This window comes from Sus scrofa, chromosome 13 (assembly GCF_054392235.1).
Source record: "Sus scrofa isolate SSC_HxYL_T2T_F1_AM1 chromosome 13, Sscrofa_HxYL_maternal_Yorkshire_Landrace_v2.0, whole genome shotgun sequence".
Taxonomy (NCBI): Eukaryota; Metazoa; Chordata; class Mammalia; order Artiodactyla; family Suidae; genus Sus; species Sus scrofa.
Window position 1 is genome coordinate 151,385,943 of NC_139395.1, and position 21,862 is coordinate 151,407,804.

The following is a 21,862-nucleotide window of genomic DNA, read 5'->3' on the forward strand; positions in this document are numbered from 1 at the left end:
ACATTATACCAGGATGTATCAGATTTCTAGAAATTTCATACAACTTCTAAAACACTATAGTGGGAGTTCTCTGGTGACCTGGTGGTTAAGGATCTGGCATTGTCATTGCTTTGGGCAATTTTTTTTTTTAACATTAGCACATAAATCTGCCTCATAGATATACCTGAAATAATCCCGAGCTTTCTAACCCTCAGTTGCTCTTTCCTCTGAATTCCTATAGTACTTATTTATATGATTCATTTTTACTTTTATCAATGTACTGTATTATCAGGTTTTGTTTTTTTGTATTTTGCTTCCTTAATGAGAATGAGCTGTTTGAGGTCTAGAGTTGCGTTATCCCATAGGATAGCCATTGGCCACATGTGGCTATTTACATTTAGGTTAAGATTAGTTAAAATTAAATAAAATCTAAAAATTCGATTCCTCAACCACGCTAGCCACATTTTCAGTGGTCAATAGCCACAGGTGGCTCATAGCTCTCTGTTGGGCAGCACAGATTAGTAAACATTTCTGTTATTACAGAAAGTGCTATTGGGCAGGGCTGATCAAGACCACTCTTGTGTTTCATTCTGTCCCCATACACTTGGGATCCACAGCTAGAAGTTATACTGAAAATAACTCTTCCATTCATAGCAGAAATAAGATACTAAATTCTCAAGTTTTTTTTTTTTTTTGCTCCCCTGCGGCATATGGAATTCCTGAGCCAGGGATCAGGTCCAAGCCACAGTTGTGTACGCCATGGCTGCAGCAATGCCAGGTGCTTTACCCATTGTGCCAGGCCAGGAATCGAACCTATGTCCTGGTGCTGCAGAGACACAACCAATCCCATTGTGCCACAGAGGGATCTCCAGATATTAAATTCTTAAGAATTTCCCTAGGGCATAAAATTCATTCAAAGAACAATGTAATCTCTAGGTGAATGAATCTTCATTTTCCATTTTCTTTGAAGAATGATAATCTTGGCCTCCAGTAAGCTCGAATGTGCTCCCAAAATTTCAGAGCTGTCTATTCCAGGTGGCTCAGAAATTGTTCTGACAAGGAGACTGGTGGTGGGCTGCCTGATGTCACAGAATTCCCAAAGTATTCACAGAAAAAGGAGCAGCCTGGGAAGTGACAGGGCAAGTCGTGCTGAAACTGCAGTTGTCAGCCGTTCATGGCCACTGTGATTTGACTGAACACGTAACTAACTTCTCCTCCCTCAAAATAGGCCCCTGAAATGAACATAAAGGGTTAAAAAGAATGGATGCAGGGTTGCACTGAGAACAGGAGAGGGGCGTTGGTGGACGAGGGATTTCCCTGGGTTTGCACGGACGCTAAGTCAGCGCTGCCAACCACTACATGTACTGGGTGAGGTGTCAGCCCAAGTAGAGCCGCACATATGAGATGAAAGGATGCAGAAATTAGGATGGGCTGTAGGGCAGAAAGCAGGGGGATTAAAAAGATGTGTACTTAATATCTCTATGGGAAAACCGAAGCTCTTGGTGTGGATATTAATCAGTATCTCAGCAGAAAGTCTTTTTTACTTTGCCCCCTGGTAACATGTGCTGTGTGTCCAGCTGCTCCACCCAAACACTGTAAGGGAAGCCTGCCAGTAGACGCGTCCCCCGGGGGACAGGACGACACCCAAGGATGGAACCCCATCTGCCCACATTTGGAAACTAGTTCTTCAACGATTGTGAAGAGTGAATTCATGGCCACCAGATGCTGGAAGGAAATATTTGCACAACGTATTATTGCTATCAAGAAAATTACTCTTTTTTTTTTTGAAAGTCAATCTATAGACATAGCTCAAAAGTGTTGGTTGTAGTTACAGAACAGAAGGCAAACTCTGTAAGTGTTGGCAAGCCGATCGCGAAGGAATGGTGAATGGTAGGGAAGAGGAGGGAAAGAGGACAAAAAACTAGAAGGATGCTAAGGTTCTCCTCATCACATGGTGAGAGGCGAGGAGACACCAGCTAAAACAGATGGGGCAAATAACAGAGGCTTGAAACCATAATGACAGAGGTCAAAAATGATCTGCCCATCGGCCATGTTTGGCACACAGATCTTTGATGTTTGGTCGGCAGTGTTCTCAAAAATCTTGAGCCGAGATTTGCAGGTGGGAAACTTACACATAGAATTCTCTTCTGAAAGGCTTTTCTCAAAACGTGAGATCCAGCAAGGCTTCCACATGGCAACACATGTGGGTGCTACCCTCTCCACCTAAGCATGTCTTTGCTGGGTGGCCATAGTCCCCCAACTCCCAGTCATCTCTCAACACATGGGCAAGCATCTCTTGCCAGCTATGAGTTTGCTTTTTCCCTAGCCACGCTCATGTTAATCATAAGAAAGCTATAGAAGGGCAGGAGGAGCCTCTTGACATTTCTTGGCCCCACCCACTGTCTATACTTGTGTATCCTGCCAGACTCTATGGACATTTGAGTTTGTGATCTTACCTTTAATGTCCAGTGGAAGATCTAGAAATCAAAACAGGACTGGTGAGAGGGAGGCAGTGTAAGCCAGTGGAATTTCTCATCATTCATTCATGGTAGGAATCCACTAAGTGATTTCTAAATTCTTAAATTAAGAAATAGACACACAGTTGGGGGTGGGGAATGGGCTGGGGGTTTGGGATGGAAATGCTACAAAATTGAGTTGTGATGATCGTTGTACAACTATAAATGTAATAAAATTAATTAATTTAAACATAAAATACAAGAAATTAAAAAACAAGAAACAGACACAGAGTATATTACCAATAATTACAGAGGGTTTCTTTGTTTGTTTTGAGGGTTTTTTGTTTTTTTTTTTTTTTTTGTCTTTTCTGGGCCGCACCTGTGGCATATGGAGGTTCCCAGGCTAGGGGTCCAATCAGAGCTGTAGCTGCCAGCCTACACCACAGCCACAGCAATACCAGATCCCAGCTGCGTCTGTGACCTACACCACAGCTCACTGCAACGCTGGATCCTTAAGCCACAGAGGGAGGCTAGGGACTGAACCCGCATCCTCATGAATGCTGGTCGGGTTAGTTAACCGCTGAGCCACAATGGGAACTCCTAATTACAGAGTTTAATGATAAGAATAGAAACATAATTTATTGCAATGGTTATACCTGGAAGGTGATCCTGTTGCATGGAGAAGAAAGAGTGAAAAGGAAGGAAACCTTTCATCATTGTATACCCTTAGCTTTCACCTTTTACTTTATACACATTCTTACTGCATGGATTTGTTAACAGTAGATAGGAGTTACCTCTATAATTGCTGTAAATTGCCTGTAAAAAGACTTGGTATATCTTTTGGAGTTCAATGTCCAGATTCTATTTGATAAATGGTCAAAGATGAATGCACAGTTTACATTGAAAGGAATGTAGGCAAAGTTGCGGTGTGGAAAAAATATACAGCACGGCATCAAAATACATTACACAACACTGCCAGCACCTGGACAAATGGAAATTAAAATATCTTTAAAGTATGTAAGTACCTGGAAAATCTAGCAACATAAAAGATGCCAAGAGCCCACTGTTGGGGCTCTGAGGAAACAGGTGAAACAGGAAACCGTGCTGGGACCTCCCATTGTTGGTTCAGCCTTTCCGGGGCTCAGACTGACAGAATATTACAAGCACAATAAAACCATCGACGTGCTTTGCCAGAAATTCTGCTTTTGACGCTATAACTTAATTCTTAGAGGAGAAGAAAAAAATAGTTGGTCCAAAAATGTTCAGAGCACTACTTAAAATGCCAAAAATGAACTAATTTGTGCTCAAAAGGAGATCATTAAACATATCATGTATGTGAATAACACAGAGTGGGAAGAGAAGCAGAGCAAGGACTCTGCAGTCTGATCACCACCACATAAAAGCATCTCTGTGTTCACTACTAATGTACTAAAATTAGGAGAGGATTTGGAACCATGTAATTAGAATTTTTTGTTGTTGTAAGTGCTCTTAGTGTGTTTTTTACTTTTGTGGTATCGTTTGCCTCTCAGGGAAAAGACGGGTGCTATCTAGATACATCTGTCTCTGCTAATAATGCCTTTAGGCTCCTATTATTTTAACATGTTTCCAGTTACTTGACTGTCTGCCTTGAAATGGAAACGGAATTGCGTGGCAAATTGAGCAACGAGCGATGGTGACACCAGATTAGGCTTTTCGTACTCTGTTTGCTCCCAGTCCTGCAATGGACAAGGTATGACGGGCCAGGTTTGGCGTCCATCTATGGGGATCTCTGTGACACAGGAGAGCTCTGAAGGCCTGCTTTATGTTTTCACATAGATTCAATTCCTATAGGACCTAAGATATTCACCTTCCATGAAGTGGCAACTTCCTTCCGACTTTAAACGCAGTTAATACTTCAGATCCCGCTTTCTTAAAAGTTGGTCCACATGAGTTGTCTCCTCTGTGGTCTGGACCCTAGGACTCCAAAAAAAGAAAATGTGATCCCCAGCATCAGCGATCTTGCAACTAGGAGATGATCAATTTTTGTAATGGAAAATTTCAACCTTTCCTCCTCTCTGAAGCCTTTTCCAGCCCTTCCAATCCATTGCATTCTTTTCCATTGCCACATCCCTGAAGAGTTATATTCTGCACTCTACAATTTCAAACTTGATTGGATGGTTAACATAACATGTTGTGGAAAGAACACTGGACTGGGGTTCTTCTGGTTCCTACAAAGTTGCCTTAAAACTCTTGACAAACCACCAAGTCTCCCTGAGTCTCAGATTCCTTATAAGATCATGATTTAGATGACCCTTGAGGCCCTTTGCGAGCTGAAATTCTTTGAGTTCTGTATGGTAGTGCGTATGCCCTATTTCACGTGTCTAATTTTTCAAAAATGCACCTCAGTCCTAGCTTCTGGTAGGTGCCCCGTACAGAGAGATTATTTGTTCAGGCTGTGAATTTTCCACAGTTTTATCTCTTGCATCAGTAATGTTCTGCTTTGGTAGAAGGTCAATTTCAAGTGTTTGGACTTGGTTCATTTAACTAATATTTATTGAGTGCTTGACCACGAGGCAAGTACTGTCTTAGTTGGTCAGAACCGAAGATGTTTAGGGCAGCCGTATCTGTGAGGACTGTCACATTCGGGATCTACAAATTAGGCTGGGGGATTGGACCAAATAATCTTAACAGTTGTTCCCATAGTTAACAGTTTATTATTTTATTCCGTTTCAACATCTTGGGGTTGGAGTTTTCTTTGTATTTTGTTCTGCCAATGCCTTATTTCATAATTGAGATATAATTGACATATAACATTATATAAATTTTAGGAGTACAACGTAATCATTCAATATTTGTATAAATCGCAAAGTGATTGCCGCAGTAAGTCTGGTTAACATCATTATCATACATAGTTACAACAAATTGTTTTCTTGTGATGAGAATTTTTAAGATCTACTCTCTTAGAAGCTTTTTTCCAACACGCAGTACAGTATCGCTAACTATAGTCACCATGTTGTACATCTCACCCCCAGGCCTGATTTATTTCATAACTTATTTATCTTGTACCTTTCGACTCCCTTCACCTATCTCAAATTCTCCCCTTACCCCCTGCCCTGGCAACTACCAATCTATTCCCGAATCTATGAGCCGAGATTCCACATATAAGTGAGATCAGACAGTGTTTGTCTTTCTCTGTCTGACTTACTTCACTTAACTTGATACCCTCCAGGTCCATCCATATGTTGTTGCATATGACAGGGTTTCCTTTGTTTTTTAATAGCTGAGTGCTATTACATTGTGTGTATATATGCATGCACACCATATTTTCTTTATCCATTCATCCACAATGGTCACATTTTTAATAATATATTGTACATTTGGATAGCATGCTATAGTGGATAAAGCCCTTCTAGGTTTGTTAGGAGGTAGAATGTCTCCCATTTCTAAGCTCTTAAAAAGGATGGGCAGAATTAAATGATATGAAATGCATGCATGGAGACCCAGTGCTCCCCAGGGCACAGCGCTCTCAGGGAAAACTAGACTGAAGCAGAAGGCTGGGTCTCTAATCCCCTTCTGTGGATTGAATCTGCCCATCCTCTAGTGGAGAGCGGGGCCAAAGAATGGCCAGCATCCCTTGAGGGGTGGGATCCCGTCCCACCCACGGGACTGGGCTAACCTGCCAGGGCCCCCTCCTCACTCAGCCCCTTCCAATCTTCATTTACTTTGAGGTTATTCTCTGAGCACTTCTTCTTGGCCCAGAAGCCTTCCATGGTTTGGAGTCCAGGCCCCCTGCCTGCCATTCAGTGTTGTCCACAGCTTGGGGGCCAGTCCCTTGACCAGTGTTCTTCCCAACTGCCCTATGACCTGGGCCCGCCATCCCTGAGCAGTTTCCAGGCTTTGCCTCTGTGACATCTGTCATAATTCTACCTGGAATCTAGACCCCAGGGTCTTCCAAAGTCACTTCTACCAAGGATCCCACCATGCTTTTCCACAGCTGTTATGACCACCTAGAGCTTTCTTATTTGGTATATCTTTGGCTTTATGTTCTGGTTATTTACATGCTTGTCATTAGAATGAGAGCCCCTTAAAGGCAATTTCTTACTCATTTTTGTGTTCTCCATAGCATCTAGGATGGTACCCTGCCCTGGAAGTTACTCAGTAAGGCCTGGATAGATCACAGCCAACAAGGATGCATTTAAATACACTGGGCACTGCAGTCAGCCTAGTGATGCTCAAATTCCATCCATTGCAGACATCTTTGCTTGGCAGTTCTTATAGGGAGCTGGCTTCTCTTAGGACCAACAATGTGACACTAGCAGGAGGGCTGGGCTGGCACTGAGGATCCCTGGGTCTTTGTCTCTAATTTGCTCCAAACTCTGGACTTATTTTCTTCACTATAAATAAAGAGGTTGGACCAGATGACTCTGATGCTTCTTCCTGCTCTAACATTCTATGATTCCATAAACAAAATATAAACAAGGTTTTGGAGTCAAGACCTAGTGGTTTTATTAGGGTGCCCACCGGCTGACACCCCTCCCCGCCCCCCACCACAGTGCTACATGAAGTTGTGGCACTCAGAAAGGCTGACCTGAGTGGGTGGTTTACAGATGAGTTCAGTTCAGCAAGCAGTAGCTCCATGCAGGCTGTTTGGAGGACCTGGGATTAAAAAAAAACAAAACAAAACAGAGCGAGTTCCCATTGTGGCACAGTGGAAACCAATCTGACTAGTATCCATGAGGATGTGGGTTTGATCCCTAGACCTGCTCAGTGGGTTAAGGATCTGGCATTGTTGTGAGCTGCGGTGTAGGTCACAGACTTGGCTCGGACCTGGCATTGCTGTGGCTGTGTGTAGGCTGGCAGCTGTAGCTCTGATTCGACCCCTAGCCTGGGAACCTCCATATGCCACATGTGTGGCCCCAAAAAGCAAAAAAAAAAAAAAAAAAAAAGGACAGAGAAGACCAGAGACTGTCCCTCTGTTCATGAGATGCACACTCTCAGTGGGTTGGAGCTGTGAATTGGCCCCTCCACACCCATTTCACACACACACACCCTGAGTGCTGGGGTGCCATCTGGGAAGGAAGGGTGTCAGATCTGTGGGTTGCTCCTCAAGGACCTTCTGAAGTGGGAGTGGGTGGGCCACAGTGACCTTGAACAGATACTGTGTCCTGACAGGGCTGGCTGAGTGATGTGAGAATGAGAAATAGGCCCCTCGTTTTCTCTCATGAGGGGACACACTGGGACCCTGAGCAGGTTCTGTAAGAGATGCAGGTCCAACCCCCTCAGGAAACTCCAGTGGGATTCAAGGCAGGCTGAGGCGGGGGCGGGGGTGCAGGGCGGAGGCCTGCCAGGTGCTGGAGTGTGGACAGTGGGCGCAGTGCCTGCAAGGGAGGGTTGTCTGTGGAGTGTGAAGGACTTGGCTCGCCCGGCCCCTTCAACCCTGGGAAGCCTGACAGGGGAGTGGAAAATGAGCCTGGAAGAGCAGGAGTCAGGAAGGCCAGGAAAAGCAAATCAAATCTGGATCCTGATTTTAAGGCATGAGGCTGAGGGAGCCTGGCACCTGAGCATACTTTCCACGGCCTGTCGAGCTGGCCTTTCCCATCTGTAGGCAGTGAGGAGATGTTGAGGATGTGGAGGCTGGTTTCTGGGGGCAGACACCACCCCATTAAGTGCCATACTCTGTGGAGCCAGAGGACGGGGAGACCTGCCAGGTAAGGTCTAGAGTCTAGAGCCTAGAGTGTGTAGGTCCCACACACATGCAACATGCAATGACTTACCTGGGGCAAAGCTCTTATAATAAAATCAAATCAGTCACCACCCCATCCCCGCCCCTTCATTTTTAATAGCCAGGGCATGGCTTTTTGGAGTTCAGGGTGAAATCTGGATACGTAGGTGCCTGAGTCATTGGTGGAGACACTGTGTAGAGAGGGTTTCTCTCCAAGTGGCGCCCATCAGAACCCACTGGGGTGCCTGGAGCTTCCCATCCCAGCCCCACTGAGGTGAGACCACTGAATCTGCATCTGAGCACATCATCCCTGCGCAGGTTCTCCTCCAAGCCACTGATGTGAGATGAGTGGGCTGGAGAGGCGGAAGCCAAGGTCATGGCTGCAGGTTTCAGCTGCACGTGGGGGTGTAGCTGAGTCAGTGGAAGAGAAGGCGACTGGACTTCCGTGTCCTGTGTAATTTACTTCTGGAAATGATGTGTCTGACAATCTCGGATCAGGATGAGGGGGTGTTCTCTTTATTGCTTTAGCACAGGGTGACTCATAGAGGTCTGTGGTTCTCAAGGATCTGCTCTCTCTTCATAAACTGTATGCGTATGTTTATAGTGCTTTAGACATAAAAAGAGTAAGATTTTATGCCCCTTCCTCCCCAAACCATTTTTTCACCCCCTTGGGGGTGATAGTGCCCCATATAGATTAGATTTCATAATGCCTTGGTTCCTCTGCTGGGGCGGAGGTGAGAGATCAGAAAAGAGCCAAGGGGGAGTTCCTGCTGTGGTACAATGGGATCGGTGGTGTCTGTGCAGCACCAGGATGAAGGTTCAATCCCTGGCCAGCATAGTGGGTTAAAGGATCTGGTGCCACCACAGCTATGAAGTAGGTCCCATCTAGGGCTCAGATCTGATCCCTGAGCCTAGAACTCCGTATGCCATGGGGTGGTCAGAAATAAATAACGGAAGGAAGGAAGGGAGAAAGAAAGAAAGGAAGAGAGAAAGAAAAGAAGAAATAAAGAGGGAGAGAAAAGAAAGACAGAAAAAGAAAGAAAGGAAGAAAGAAAGAATGGATGAAAAGAAAAAAAATGATGTGGTAGGATGGGGCCATCTGAGGTCCCTTTAAAAAAAAAGAAAAAGAAAAGAGCAAAGGGGAAATGTTGGGAGGGAATAACGAACCCAGGCTAAGGCGAGCACATGGACATGAGTGCTCTACAGTCTTGTAGCTTGATGGAGATGGGCTTCTGATGTGACTCTAAGCTTCCTAAAAATCAGGATCAGGTACAAGACCCACTTTGTCCTCCAAAAGTAAACTCATTTGCTTGGAAGATGTAATCACAGGACACAATCATAGGGGCCTTCCTCTAGTGTGTACCTGGGGTATGTATACATTTCCTGTGCATAAAGAGGGGGGACCATCCAGATTTTAAAGGCAGCAGGAGATGCTATTGGTCAGAGGAGGGAGGACCCTGGCTCTGTCGCTGTTCTCTGCTCTGCGATGCCCTCTTCCCCTGTCTTGGATCACTGGCTGTCCGTCCTTGTTCCTCAGCCAGCTCAGGCCCTCCATTGCGCTGCACCTCATGTCCCCATGGGCCCCGGCTCTCTCTGCTCCCTAATCCTGTCAGTGCCTCTGCTCAAGTGGGAGGCATGATCTCTTCAGAGTTCCAGGGGTTAGAGGGGTGGAGGGAGATGGGACTGCAGCTGAGGCACAATGTGGATAAATGCCCCTGGGAGGCCTAGTTCATCTGCCTTCTTCAGGGAGCAATGGTCAGCCCTGTGCTTGTAAACCTGGCCTTGCCAGGGTTCAGATGGTCATAAAACAGCAGGGTAGGGAACCACAAACCTCTGTGCCATAGGTCAGTGGGAGGAGGAGAAAGAACATGTGCTTTGCAGCCCGGAGATCTGTTCTCTGAGCTCCACAGTGAGCTGGGAATAATAATTCCTACTTCCCAGCATTACTGGAGGCGGAGGGTGGGGGGAGAGTTGATGCAATAGCAGAGGTGTGCTGACACATGGTAGTTCCCTAATGGTAGGTGTTACACTAGGAATGTGAGCAGAATCATGGCCCTGTCCACAGTACCACTCTAAAAAGCCTTTATACTATTCTAAAGAAATCTAAACAGCATTTATACTGTTGTGTAGCCTGCCTTTTTTCACCCGGCATGTCATTTTTCCAAATCACTCTGTCAATATAATTTTAATGGTGAGCATTCCATTATATTTGATATGCTACAATGTACTGAGTTGGTCCTCCATTGGTAGTTATCTTGGTGATTTCCGTATTTCCTTGTATAAATTAAATTCTGGTGAACATCTTTATACATGAAGATTTCAATGCAGTACCTTATACGATGTCCTTGAGGGTGATTAGTTTGCCCTAGAGGGATTACAGGAACAAAGGCTTTGGGGAGTTTTAAAGCTCTAGTGCTTTCCAAAAGGTTACTCTTTGGCTGGACACAGCTCCTTCATCTATGAGATGCAAACGTAGTTTGCCAGTTTCTCTCCACCAGCTTCTTCCTGCCTCAGCACACAGCCTGATTCTTTCCTGTATGGGCCAAACTGCCCGCTGAGCCAGGATCCTCCTTGAGGCCCCAGCCTGCACCCACCCTCTGCCTCAGCCTCCTGGTGCTGGCTTTCTTGTCCCAGTGTCAGACACTGACCCCGGGATGGGCTGGATCTCATCATTTCAGGCTTGGAGATTCCTCCAGCCACACAGGGTTAAATCTTGAACTACTCCTTGTTGTTGCGGTTCTTCTTCTCTTTTCTTTGCCACACATCAGGTCCCGGCCTACATATCTACTAATTTCAATCTTTTCCCATTTGAATCATATCCTTATTCAGAGGGTATTTATTACTTGGTCTTTATTGGATCTCCGAGGCGGAGCCCTTAGAGGTGGATACTGTCTCCCCCAATAGAAGGGAGCTTCCCGAAGCAGGGGCTGTGCTAACTGAACTGACTCTAACATAGGTGTGCAGCAGATTTGGGGCTGGGTCCTATGAGCAAGAGACATGGAAGACTCAGTCCTTGTTCACTAAGCGTTGATGCAGCCTGATTAAGGCAATAAAATGTATGTGTGTGTGCATGTGTGCATGTGTGCACTTGTTTTATAAGATTTCCTATGGAGAATCTGTCTTCATCTTCTCCCTGAAAGTGCACTGAGTGGAAACTAGTGCTTAATTGTCTATGTATCTCTTACAAATGCCTTGTAGGGTACTGGGAAGGGTGCTTCAAAAGCCTTTGTCATGCAAACTATTGCATTCGGGGGTAGATAAGCAATGAGATCCTGCTGTGTAGCACAGAGAATTATATCTAGTCACTTGTGATGGAACATGATGGAGGATAATGTGAGAAAAAGTATGTGTGTGTGTATATATGTGTGTGTGTGTGTGTGTTTATATGACTGGGTCACTTTGCTGTACAGCAGAAATGGACAGAACATTATAAATCAACTACAATAAAAAAAAATTTTTTTAAAGCATCTGTCAAGTCGGTAAATGAACAAATGATAGTCACTAAATAGGACCCGGGGCCCTTTGGTCAGAATATAAAACGCCATAAAATATGGAGCAAAAACTATTGGCAAGAAGCACTCAGAAGATCTCACGGAGAAGGTGGGATCCATCCTGCATCATTCTAGGAGTCATGAATTTATTCAATTACGAATCAGGCAGTGGAGCTTTAACTGTGTTCTCAAGAATACTCAGGGGGGGGAGGAGGGTGCTGGTGAAATACCTTGCCAAAAAACTAGATGGTCTTGGAATACCTTTTTGATATCTGGAACTTTCTTGCCCGTGATCCTATCTGACCTCCTTGAAAGGCTGCAGTAGAAAAAGCATGAGTTCAGGGACCTTGTACAAATGACTTACCTTCTTTGAATGTCATTTTTATTACCTGTAAAATTAGCGTAGTAATTGCTGACCTTCCAAGGGCCATTGGGAGGATGAAATGAAATGATGCATATAATGTGGCGTGTACATCACGAGGCCCAGTGTCTAACCCCTCCATCCGTGTGTAGCAGGAGGAGACATGGTAATGGCCTCAGGAAGCGTGTGCTGTGGTCTCCAATGACCCTGCAAAAGCACTGTAACCCCAGCCTGACCTGCTGGTAGGTTGCTTAGGAGAGGAGCTGAGAAGTGACAGGAAAAAGGTTTCTTGTGCAGTTCGTGAGTTAAGAGAATATTACTTAGTTGTGGGTTTGATGGAAAACATGATGTGAGACTGGTTCCGATCTTTCCAGAGGTCTGCCAGCAACCTCAGAAGTGGAGCCTTATTGAAAACAGCTGGGGAGGAGGCTGGCGCCCAGCCTCCCCTTGCTTTTCCATGCCCAGAGCTGTCTCGCTCCATGGACGGAGCTCAGCCCCAGGAATCTGCCAAGGCCCTGGCAGCCTCAGCTGGGGACGGGCGGTGGCTCTGCCCAGGTCCAGGCTCCAGCTCAAAGGTTGAAGCCAGTTAAACCTGACAGAGGCTTTGGCCAGGAGGACCAGACACTATTTCTCTCTCAGGGCTTGGACCTAACCACTGACTTGCATCCTTGCAGGATGAGTTAACCAAGGCGAGGTCCCCTGAGCAGGGCTGTGGGCTGCGGGCTGCCTGCTGGTCAAGTGACAGATGGGCTTCATTGTCCTTTGAAGTCCTCCTCAGCGGTCCTGCTGGATACCAGCTAGGGCGTAGGGCACTCTTCAGAGCTCCCAGTTGGAAGTCTCATCCCTCTGTGGCAAAGGCCTTTTGCAGAGAACGCTGCCAGCTCTCCTATAGGCACAGCGCATTTGGTCTTATTCCAGCTGGTCACCAGCCATGCCGATTTCAGCTGGATCTTCTTACAGACAAGTTGGCCTGCCATTCCCTCTTTCTTTCTTTCTTTCTGAGGGACTTTGAGTCACAGTCATTCTCTCTCTCTTTTTTTTTTTTTTAATTTACTTTCAAAAAGAAATATGTGCTCCTAGAAAACTGGCACAATTTGAACTTCAGTAAGTTAAGTTTTTCTTAATGTTTTTGGTGGTGCGCAAGAAAGTAAAATGTGTTCACTGTAAAAAAAAATTAGAAATACAGAAATAAAACAATCTCACCACCAGATAATAGAAGCTGCTTACATCTTTGTATATTTCCTTTTAATTTTTCTTCTTTTATAACAGGAAGAAAGTGTATGGTTATTAAACACCTAGTTTTACGTATTACATAACTAGTTTTATGAGTTTCCTTTTCATGTAAATTAATAATTATATATATATAATTATATATTATATATAAAACATATAATTAATGTTTTATCATATGCCTCAAGATTACCATTTGTTTGTTTGTTTTTGTTTTTGTTTTTTGTCTTTTTGCCATTTCTTGGGCCGCTCCCACAGCATATGGCGGTTCCCAGGCTAGGGGTCTAATCGGAGCTACATTCACCAGCCTACGCCAGAGCCACAGTAATGTGGGATCCGAGCTGTGTTTGCGACCTACACCATAGCTCACAGCCCTGTGAGTTAACCCACTGAGCAAGGGCAGGGATCGAACCCTCAACCTCATGGTTCCTCATGATTCATTAACCACTGCGCCACGATGGGAACTCCAAGATTATCATTTTTAACAGTTGTATAGTATTTCATCCTATTGTTGTACCATAATTATTATTATTATTTTTTTTTCTTTTTGCCATTTCTTGGGCTGCTCCCATGGCATACGGAGCTTCCCAGGCTAGGGGTCTAATCAGAGCTGTAGCTGCCGGCCTACGCCAGGACTACAGCAACAGGGGATCTGAGCCACGTCTGCCACCAAAACCACAGCTCATGGCAATGCAAGGTCAGAGATCGAACCCACAACCTCATGGTTCCTAATCGGATTCGTTAACCACTGAGCCACGATGGGAACTCTCATAATTATTTAATTTTAGTTAATTTCTTATGCTTTAGAAGAATTCTTAAAACAGATTTCTTATGCTCTCAGCCCATAATTGTTCAATTAAATTTTCATCCAAAAATAACTCAGAGCAAGAGAATCAGGTATATATGTTCAGAAACAGAACTCATCCATTTCCTGCAGTGTTCCACGGAGGGAAGAGCTGGTCCAGTGAAACAGATACAACAAAAGGTATGCTTCCTATTTTGGCTTCTCTGTTGTAATGAGCAGAGAAAATCCTTAATTTTTTTCATCTTTTGTTTTGTTTTTTTTTTTTTTTGCTTTTTAGGGCCGCGCCCTATATGGAAGTTCCCAGGCTAGGGGTCAAATTGGAGCTGCAGCTGCCGGCCTACACCACAGCTCACAGCAACACCGGATCCTTAAGCCACTGAGCAAGGCCAAGGATCCAAACTGCATTCTCATGGATGCTAGTCGGGTTTGCTAACCACTGAGCCATGACCAGAACTTCAGGAAACTCCTATTTTTTTCATCTTGATTTCAGTGTGATAGTATCACTATCCTTTTCTTCCTCTGATTTGATCTGGCATCCAAAATTGATCTTTTACATTAAAAAAAAAAATGAATCTTTTAAAGCTTTGCCGTTTCTTTTCTTTAGACACTGCTGAGGGATTGCATTCCCCCACTTTGGCCCCAACCAGCTGGATAGTTATTTTAAATAGACTAAGTTGTGGATGTTTGGATCTATAGTATTTGATCTTTCAAATAACTTAAACCTACCTCCATCATCATGGACATCTTTGATAATTCTTAAGGCAGATATTAGACTAATTAAATCTTTTAGAGTCTTTTGACAGCTATTTACAAATTAAGATAGCCTTGTAAGATCAGAATTACTATGCTGATTTCATAGGTTAGACAGAAGAAGTTCAGATTGTTACTTTCACATTGGTATTATTTAAGAATTTAATTTTCCCATGATCTCATAAGCACTAGTTATCACTTTACCTATTAAATTAATAAACTTTACTAGTAAACACCATCACATTTTATTTCACATTTGCTTGATCACTTTTAAATTAAACATTTTTCAGGAGTTCCCACTGTGGCTCAGTGGTAATGAACCTGACTAGTATCCATGAGGATGCACATTTGATCCCTGGCCTCACTCAGTGGGTTATGGATCTGGCATTACCATGAGCTGTGGTGTAGGTCACAGACATGGCTTGGATCCCATGTGGCTGTGGCTGTGGTGTAGGACAGCACCTGCAGCTCCAGTTTGATCTCTAGCCTAGGAACTTCCATATGCCATGGGTGCAGTCCTGAAAAAACCTAAAGTTAAGTTAAATTAAATTAAACATTTTTATATGATTGGCTGCCTCATGTACTTCTTGTCCATACCCTTTATTTTTTTCTTTATGTATTCATTTTATTTAGTTATATAAGCTTTTTTATATTAGGAATTTCCTCCTAATATAAAAAAATATTTTTTGTTTGCTTACTTTTTAATTCTGGTCATAATTTTACTTTTGTACAGAAGTTTTAAATGTTAGCAGTTAAATATCTTTATAGTTTCTGCCATTGGTATCATTCTTGAAATCCCTAAGATTATATACACATTTCTTCTACTTTACCTTTTTGCCACAGCTCACGGCAATGCTGGATTCTTTAATCCACTGAGCAAGGCCAGGAATCGAACCCACATCCTCATGGATACTACTCGATTTCATTACCACTGAGCCACAATGGGAACTCCTCTTCTAGCTTTTTTTACTTATAACATTTTAATCAAAATGCTGTTTCTCTGTGTAATGTGAGGTAGTGATCTTAAATGTGATTTTTTTTCAAATTTTCCATATTTATTTAATAATTCATTCTTTTCCCATTCATTCAAAGGCATTTTTATCATGCACTAAAGTCACATGTATAGAGATTGGGGGTTTTCTGGACTGTTTTATTAATCAATGTGTATATTTTTGTATTAGAACCAAAATGGTTTTAATTATTATGGCTTTTAACATTTCCATAGTCAATAATACTGTCCCACTGATTACTTTTAATCCAAGGATAAACTATTTTTCTTTATTTATTTAAGACTTCTCATATGTTTAGAAAGTTTTTAAACTTTCATTACATAGGACCTTGTACATCTTAAGTTTATTCCTGGATGGTGTGTGTGTGTGTGTGTGTACCTTTTTGAGCCAATGATGGTAGCTACTAGATATGAAAATAATATTGCTTTTTGAGTAATTATAACTGGATAAGCTAACATCAGAAATATATTCATAGTCGTACGTTTTTATTATTGAACCAAAAATTCTAAGAATTGACAAACCAAGCATTCAATTCATAAAATAAATAATAGAATAAACCAAAGGAAAGCAGAAGCAGGATATTTATACAAAAGAAATAGTTCATTACAAAGTAGAAAAGTGATATTAATGAATACATTTAAGGACTAGTCTTGGAAATAGGAAGTAGGCAAACCCAGCCAGGCCAATCATAGCAAAACAGAAAATATAAATAAAATTTAGAAATGAGACTCTAACCACAGATCTGGAGTTGAGAAATGAGATTTTCATGTTCAATTCTGATAGTACATTTGGAAATCTTGAAAAATGTATTTTTTCTAAGAAAATAGAAACTACCAAAATTGACTTAAAAATACATTGAAAATCTGAAAAGTTTCATGGAAGAAACTGGAAGGTTGAGGAAACATCTCCTGAAAACATGCTAGATCCTAATAGTTTGGGAGTGAGGCCATTAAACCCTTCAAGGAACCGATCACTCCAAGCTCTGTATTCGTGGTACCAAGGTTATTTATAGCATATATAGAGTATTTCTTTCAAGTTCTCTCTCACCTTTATGCATTTATCCCTGTTAAATTCTTAGAAGTCTGAAGATTTGGGGTGGAAGGCATCTTATAAGCTATGATGTTTCCCTTGGTAGCATCCCAGCCAGCTGGTCCTCCAGTCTCCTTATGAACACTTCCAGGGGTGGAGATCTATCACGTTACATTTGGTCCCTTTTGTTGTTCAGGAATTGTTATCCTTCCTTGTGTCAGCCTAAATTTGCCTTGATTTGGGACCTATTGATCCCTCTTCTGGAGCTAGCTATGCAACACATAGATTCTTTTCTTTTTAAATGTAATTGTATTGGAGTAGAGTTGACTTACAATTTTGTATTAGTTTCAGATGTGCAGCAAAGTGAATCAGTCATATATACATACATACATTCTTTTTTCCCATCTAGGTTATTACAGACTATTGAGTAGATCTTCCTGTGCTATACAATAGGTTCTCTTTAATCATCTATCTAACAGAGTAGAGTGTATATGTTACCACATAGATTCTTTTACACAGGAGCTCTTCATATATTTGAAGACAGATGTATCACTCTTTGCAGTGTTTTATTCCAGGCTAAATATACCTACTTCCATCTACATTCCTTTAGTAAACATCTGTTGAGCACCTGCAAGGTGCCCATCAGGCACTGGGTATGGTCATGACCTCATGTACCATGAGCCCCTTAATCAGTGTCCTGTTAACTCATGGCACCTGTGTCTCTTGCGTTCTGTCAGGGGTGGCCAGGCGGTCGGGACTGCCCTCTCCCTCTTTGCACACCACGCTCCATTAATACCGCTGAAGACTGAATCATGTTTAGGAGATTCTTTGACACCTGAGCTGCCCCTGCCATGCCAACTTTGTCTAGTTGATGATTTAGAACCTTCCCAATACTTATTCTCTGCTAGATTTCTGTTTCTTTGGACCTTTGTTCTTTTAGGATGTTGATTCTGTTAGCCCACCTGTTATGCCCTCAGCATTGATGCCAGCTTTCGTTCTCATGAGCAGCTTTGCAATCTTCATTCAAGTAATTAAATAAAAATATTGGTGCAAAGGAGAAATATGAAGTCCTGGGACATACCAGAGAGACCTGGTTATTAATTTTGAAATACTGATTGGAAGTTCCCACAGTGGCTCAGTGGAAATGAATCTGAGTAGTAATCATGAGGTTGTGGATTCGATCCCCGTCCTCACTCAGTGGGTTAAAGCTCTGGTGTTGCTGTGAGCTGTAGTGTAGGTTGCAAACTCAGATCTGGCATTGCTGTGTCTCCCCATTGGCTACAGCTCCAATTTGACCCCTAGCCTGGGAACTTCCATATGCTGCAGATATGGCCCTAAAAAGCAAAAAAAAACAAAAAAACAAAAAAACAAAAACAAAAAAACAAACCTAATTAAACACCTACTATGTGCCGAGCAGTGTGCTAGGTGATTCCCTGGAGAGCCAAAGCTTTGTAGTTCTTTTTGCAAGCAGGTATGGTCTAGTACTATTGAGACAGGAGAGAGTAACTACATACAGATGAATTATAAACTTAAATGAGACCCAGTGAGGAAAGAACATGGGGTGACCTGAGAGTATTAACAGCATGACCCAGTTTGGGACATCAAGAAAGTTGTTTCTCAACCTGAATGTCCATTGACAGATAATTGGATTAAGAAGATGTGGTGTGTATATATACACAATGGAATACTATTCAGCCATAAAAAGAACAAAATAATGCCATTTGCTGCAACATGGATGGAACTAGAGACTCTCATACTAAGTGAAGTAAGTCAGAAACAGAAAGACAAATACCATATGACATCACTTATATCTGGAATCTAATATACACCACAAATGAATCTTTCTACAGAAAAGAAACTCATGGACTTGGAGAACAGACTTGTGGTTGCCAAGGGGGAGGGGGAGGGGGAGGGAGTGGGATGGACTTGGAATTTGGGGTTAATAGATGCAGACTGTTGCCTTTGGAGTGGATAAGCAATGAGATCCTGCTGTATAGCACTGGAAGCTATGTCTAGTCACTTATGATGGAGCATGATAATGTGAGAAAAAAGAATGTACACATGTATGTAAAAAAAAAAATTGTTTCTGAAATGACAGTTGAGCTGGGACATAAATACTGGAAAGGAGAGACAGCAGTCAATCTTCTGCTCAGCAGTGGATTTTGTAGTCATGCTGGACATGTAGAGAACTGTCTTGTCTCATTCCCCCTTGCGAGTAACTTACAGTCTTGTAGGGAGTTGTGCCCAACGTGCCTGGAATAAGCAAAAGCATAACCGGCGTTGCTGGTATTGGTGTTGTCGTCTTAGATTGTTGTGAGCCATTCTGATTTAAAATATCCTCATTTTTTCCAGTAAAGTCGTCCAAATATCCTTGGAGTTCCAATGTTTTGATGTTGGGACTTTATAGCACCAGCTCCTTCTTGCACCTGGAGGCTGCCCATGAATCTTTTGTCGGAGAATGTGTCCTGATTCTATATGGAAAGTATGGTCACTGGGCTTGCTGTAGGGCCGGAAGAAATATGAAAGGTGATGTCATGGTGATTAGTTTGCCCCAGATTTTTTGGAACTGGCTTGATTTTAAACAGTCTGCACTGTGATCAGATATATATCTGCTGATTTTTTAAAATGTGGTCAGTGCTGCAAGTTGGGAGGTAAGAGAGAACAGAGGGGCTGGATAACTGGGGAGGCACTCTTTGGGGGGGCAGTGAGTGATCCTGGGGGAGAGGCAGAGAGGGGGAGGGTGTAGTAACTCAGGGCTGATTCCACTACCTTGGGTCCCTGAGGTATCTCTCTTGTTTGCCTAACAGTGTACTGTGAGCATTTTTAAAAAGGACAAATTATGACACACAATTATGATGCATGACACATCTTTAGACAAAGACAACTAGAAATTTGCAGCAGGAGGTAACTGAGAAGCCATTATACTGGCCTTTAGCTCTGGCTGGAGGATATTTTTTTCAGCTTTTTAAAGAAGTACCACCTCTTTGGAGAGGAAGTACTGTCCCCAGTACACAGCTTGCAGGTGTATTTAGAGGAGTAGGCCCTCCACGGCCCAGGTGTGAGGTGGGGGCAGCAGCAGCAGTGACCTGCCCCCCTGAGTGGGGTCTTGGGTCTTTGCCTTGAGAAGGCCTGGGTGGGTCACATGTGTCTGGTGACCCAGCTGGGCAGTCAGAGGCTGGGGACTCTGACTGTGCCCTGGCCTGCATGTGTGGCTTGCTCGTCTACTCCAGGGGCAGACCCTGCCAGGGGCAAGAAAATCAGCTCCAGAGAAGCTGAGGGCCAAGGCAGTACTGGTTTTTTTTTTCCACTTCTCCCTGTCCAGCCAAAGGAAGGGAAAAACACCAGCCTTGGAAATGGAACCCTGGCCTCCGCCCTGGACCCGGCCGAGAGGCACTTGACAGAAAGGACTTTGGAATAAACACTGCTCTCCTGCTTGCATCCTGCTGCTGAGAGTGACGGGCGGTCAGCCCTAGGTATGTCCTGTCCTTCTGGGCTGCAGTGTTGGTGAAGCAGCTACCATGGGAAGTTGTTGGTGACAGACAGGAAGTGTTACCGGCATTCCCAGAGGCCAGGGGCTCCCTGAGAAGGTGAGTGGTGGTGGGAGAAAGAGTTAAGCTTTTCTAGGCTAAAGTGGACTCTCAGGGGCATAAATTGACAGACCCTTCTGGTACCTGAAGTTGAACTTTTTTACAGCACAATATGAACCAGGCCATCTTTTGGGGAGCCTGCTTGCCTGGAGACACCCCCACAGACACCCTTTTTAGGGCAGATTGCTTCTCCCTGTCACCTGCCACTTCCCAAGGGACTGGCTAGCCCATTCCTACCTCTTCCCCATTCCTCAGGCCTGGAAGTGACTAGAGCCTACTGGCTCAATTCAGTAAAGACCTTACTTATTAGTGACCCTGCTGCTTGTCAGCACATCCACTCAGGCTTAGCAACTGCATGGGCTGCAGCTGCAATTCTCTGAGTGGGTGGTCTGACCAGTTACCCACATCGAGGCTGTGGCAGGCCCTGCCTACAGGCTCCTGCACCCTGAGTATCTAACAGTGGCACCCCCACCCCCTTTTTTTGTTCTTATAGGGCCTCACCTGTGGTATTTGGAAGATTCCCAGGCTAGGGGTTGAATCAGAGCTGCAGCTGTCAGCCTACGCCACAGCCACAGCATCATGGAATCAGAGCCAACCTACACCACAGCTCACAGCAGCGCCAGAACCTTAACCCACTGAGCGAGGCCAGGGATCAAACCCACATCCTCATGGCTATTGGTCGGGTTTGTAACCCGTTGAGCCACAATGGGAACTCCCAGTGGCACCTATTTAATTTCTTACAGTTCTCTGTGATTAGAAAGGAAAGCAGATGCCCAGGCTTTTACAGACTGCCTGTTTACCCTCCTTTCAGAAATTAGGGATATTCTAGAACTTAGGGAGAAGGGCTGTTTTTGCTACAAAGCTCTGGACATAGGAAACCCTCAGGCTTCTCTTGTAGCCATCTGGGAAATGGACTGGTTTTTAATCCCTCTCTACCAGCCAGGGATTGGTCAGCTGGAAGCAGGCACACAGCCTTGGGGGGGTGGGGAGATACCCTAGCCTTCTAGCCTGTGATTCTAGCTATTGTGTGGGGGGCCAGCTTCCTCTGGGGACAGACATGTTTGATGCCAGCTCAGCTGGGCCCTAGCCCCCATGAATCCCCAAGGATCACATAGTTGAAAGGGACATTGGCAGGAGGGGAGAAAGGAAAGTTTGAGTTTTGTTTTTCCTAAATAACTAGGCAACTTCTCCCTCCATTTTTCCAGATGCTTCTTCAGAAAAGAAATTCAATGGCTTGGCCTGGGCTGTCTAAATCTGCTTAAAATGTGTGTTTTGAACTAGGACTCCAACCCATTTGGCATTCCCTGCCCCCAACATGCCACCAACAGACACCCAGACGAGCGTGGCATGCACAGGCTTGCTCAGAATGGGACCGTCTATGAGAGTCCTGGCATTCATTTCTTCTCCCTTTCCCTTTCCCCTGGGGCCCTGCCCTGAAATTCCTGAACAATAGCTGTGGGAGA

General features: G+C 43.9%; 1 protein-coding gene across 49 annotated transcripts in view; it reads left to right on the forward strand.

Annotated features, from left to right (window-relative positions):
• The window catches only part of MYLK (myosin light chain kinase), a 299,269-nt gene that overhangs the window by 117,508 nt on the left and 159,899 nt on the right, over positions 1 to 21,862 (forward strand). For 2 of the 49 annotated variants that reach the window (NM_001444368.1, NM_001444369.1), the window contains 1 exon segment: positions 20,250 to 20,399. The exons of the other annotated variants lie outside the window; for them this stretch is intronic. The gene's annotated coding sequence lies outside the window, so the exon portion shown is untranslated. 49 annotated transcript variants of the gene reach the window in all.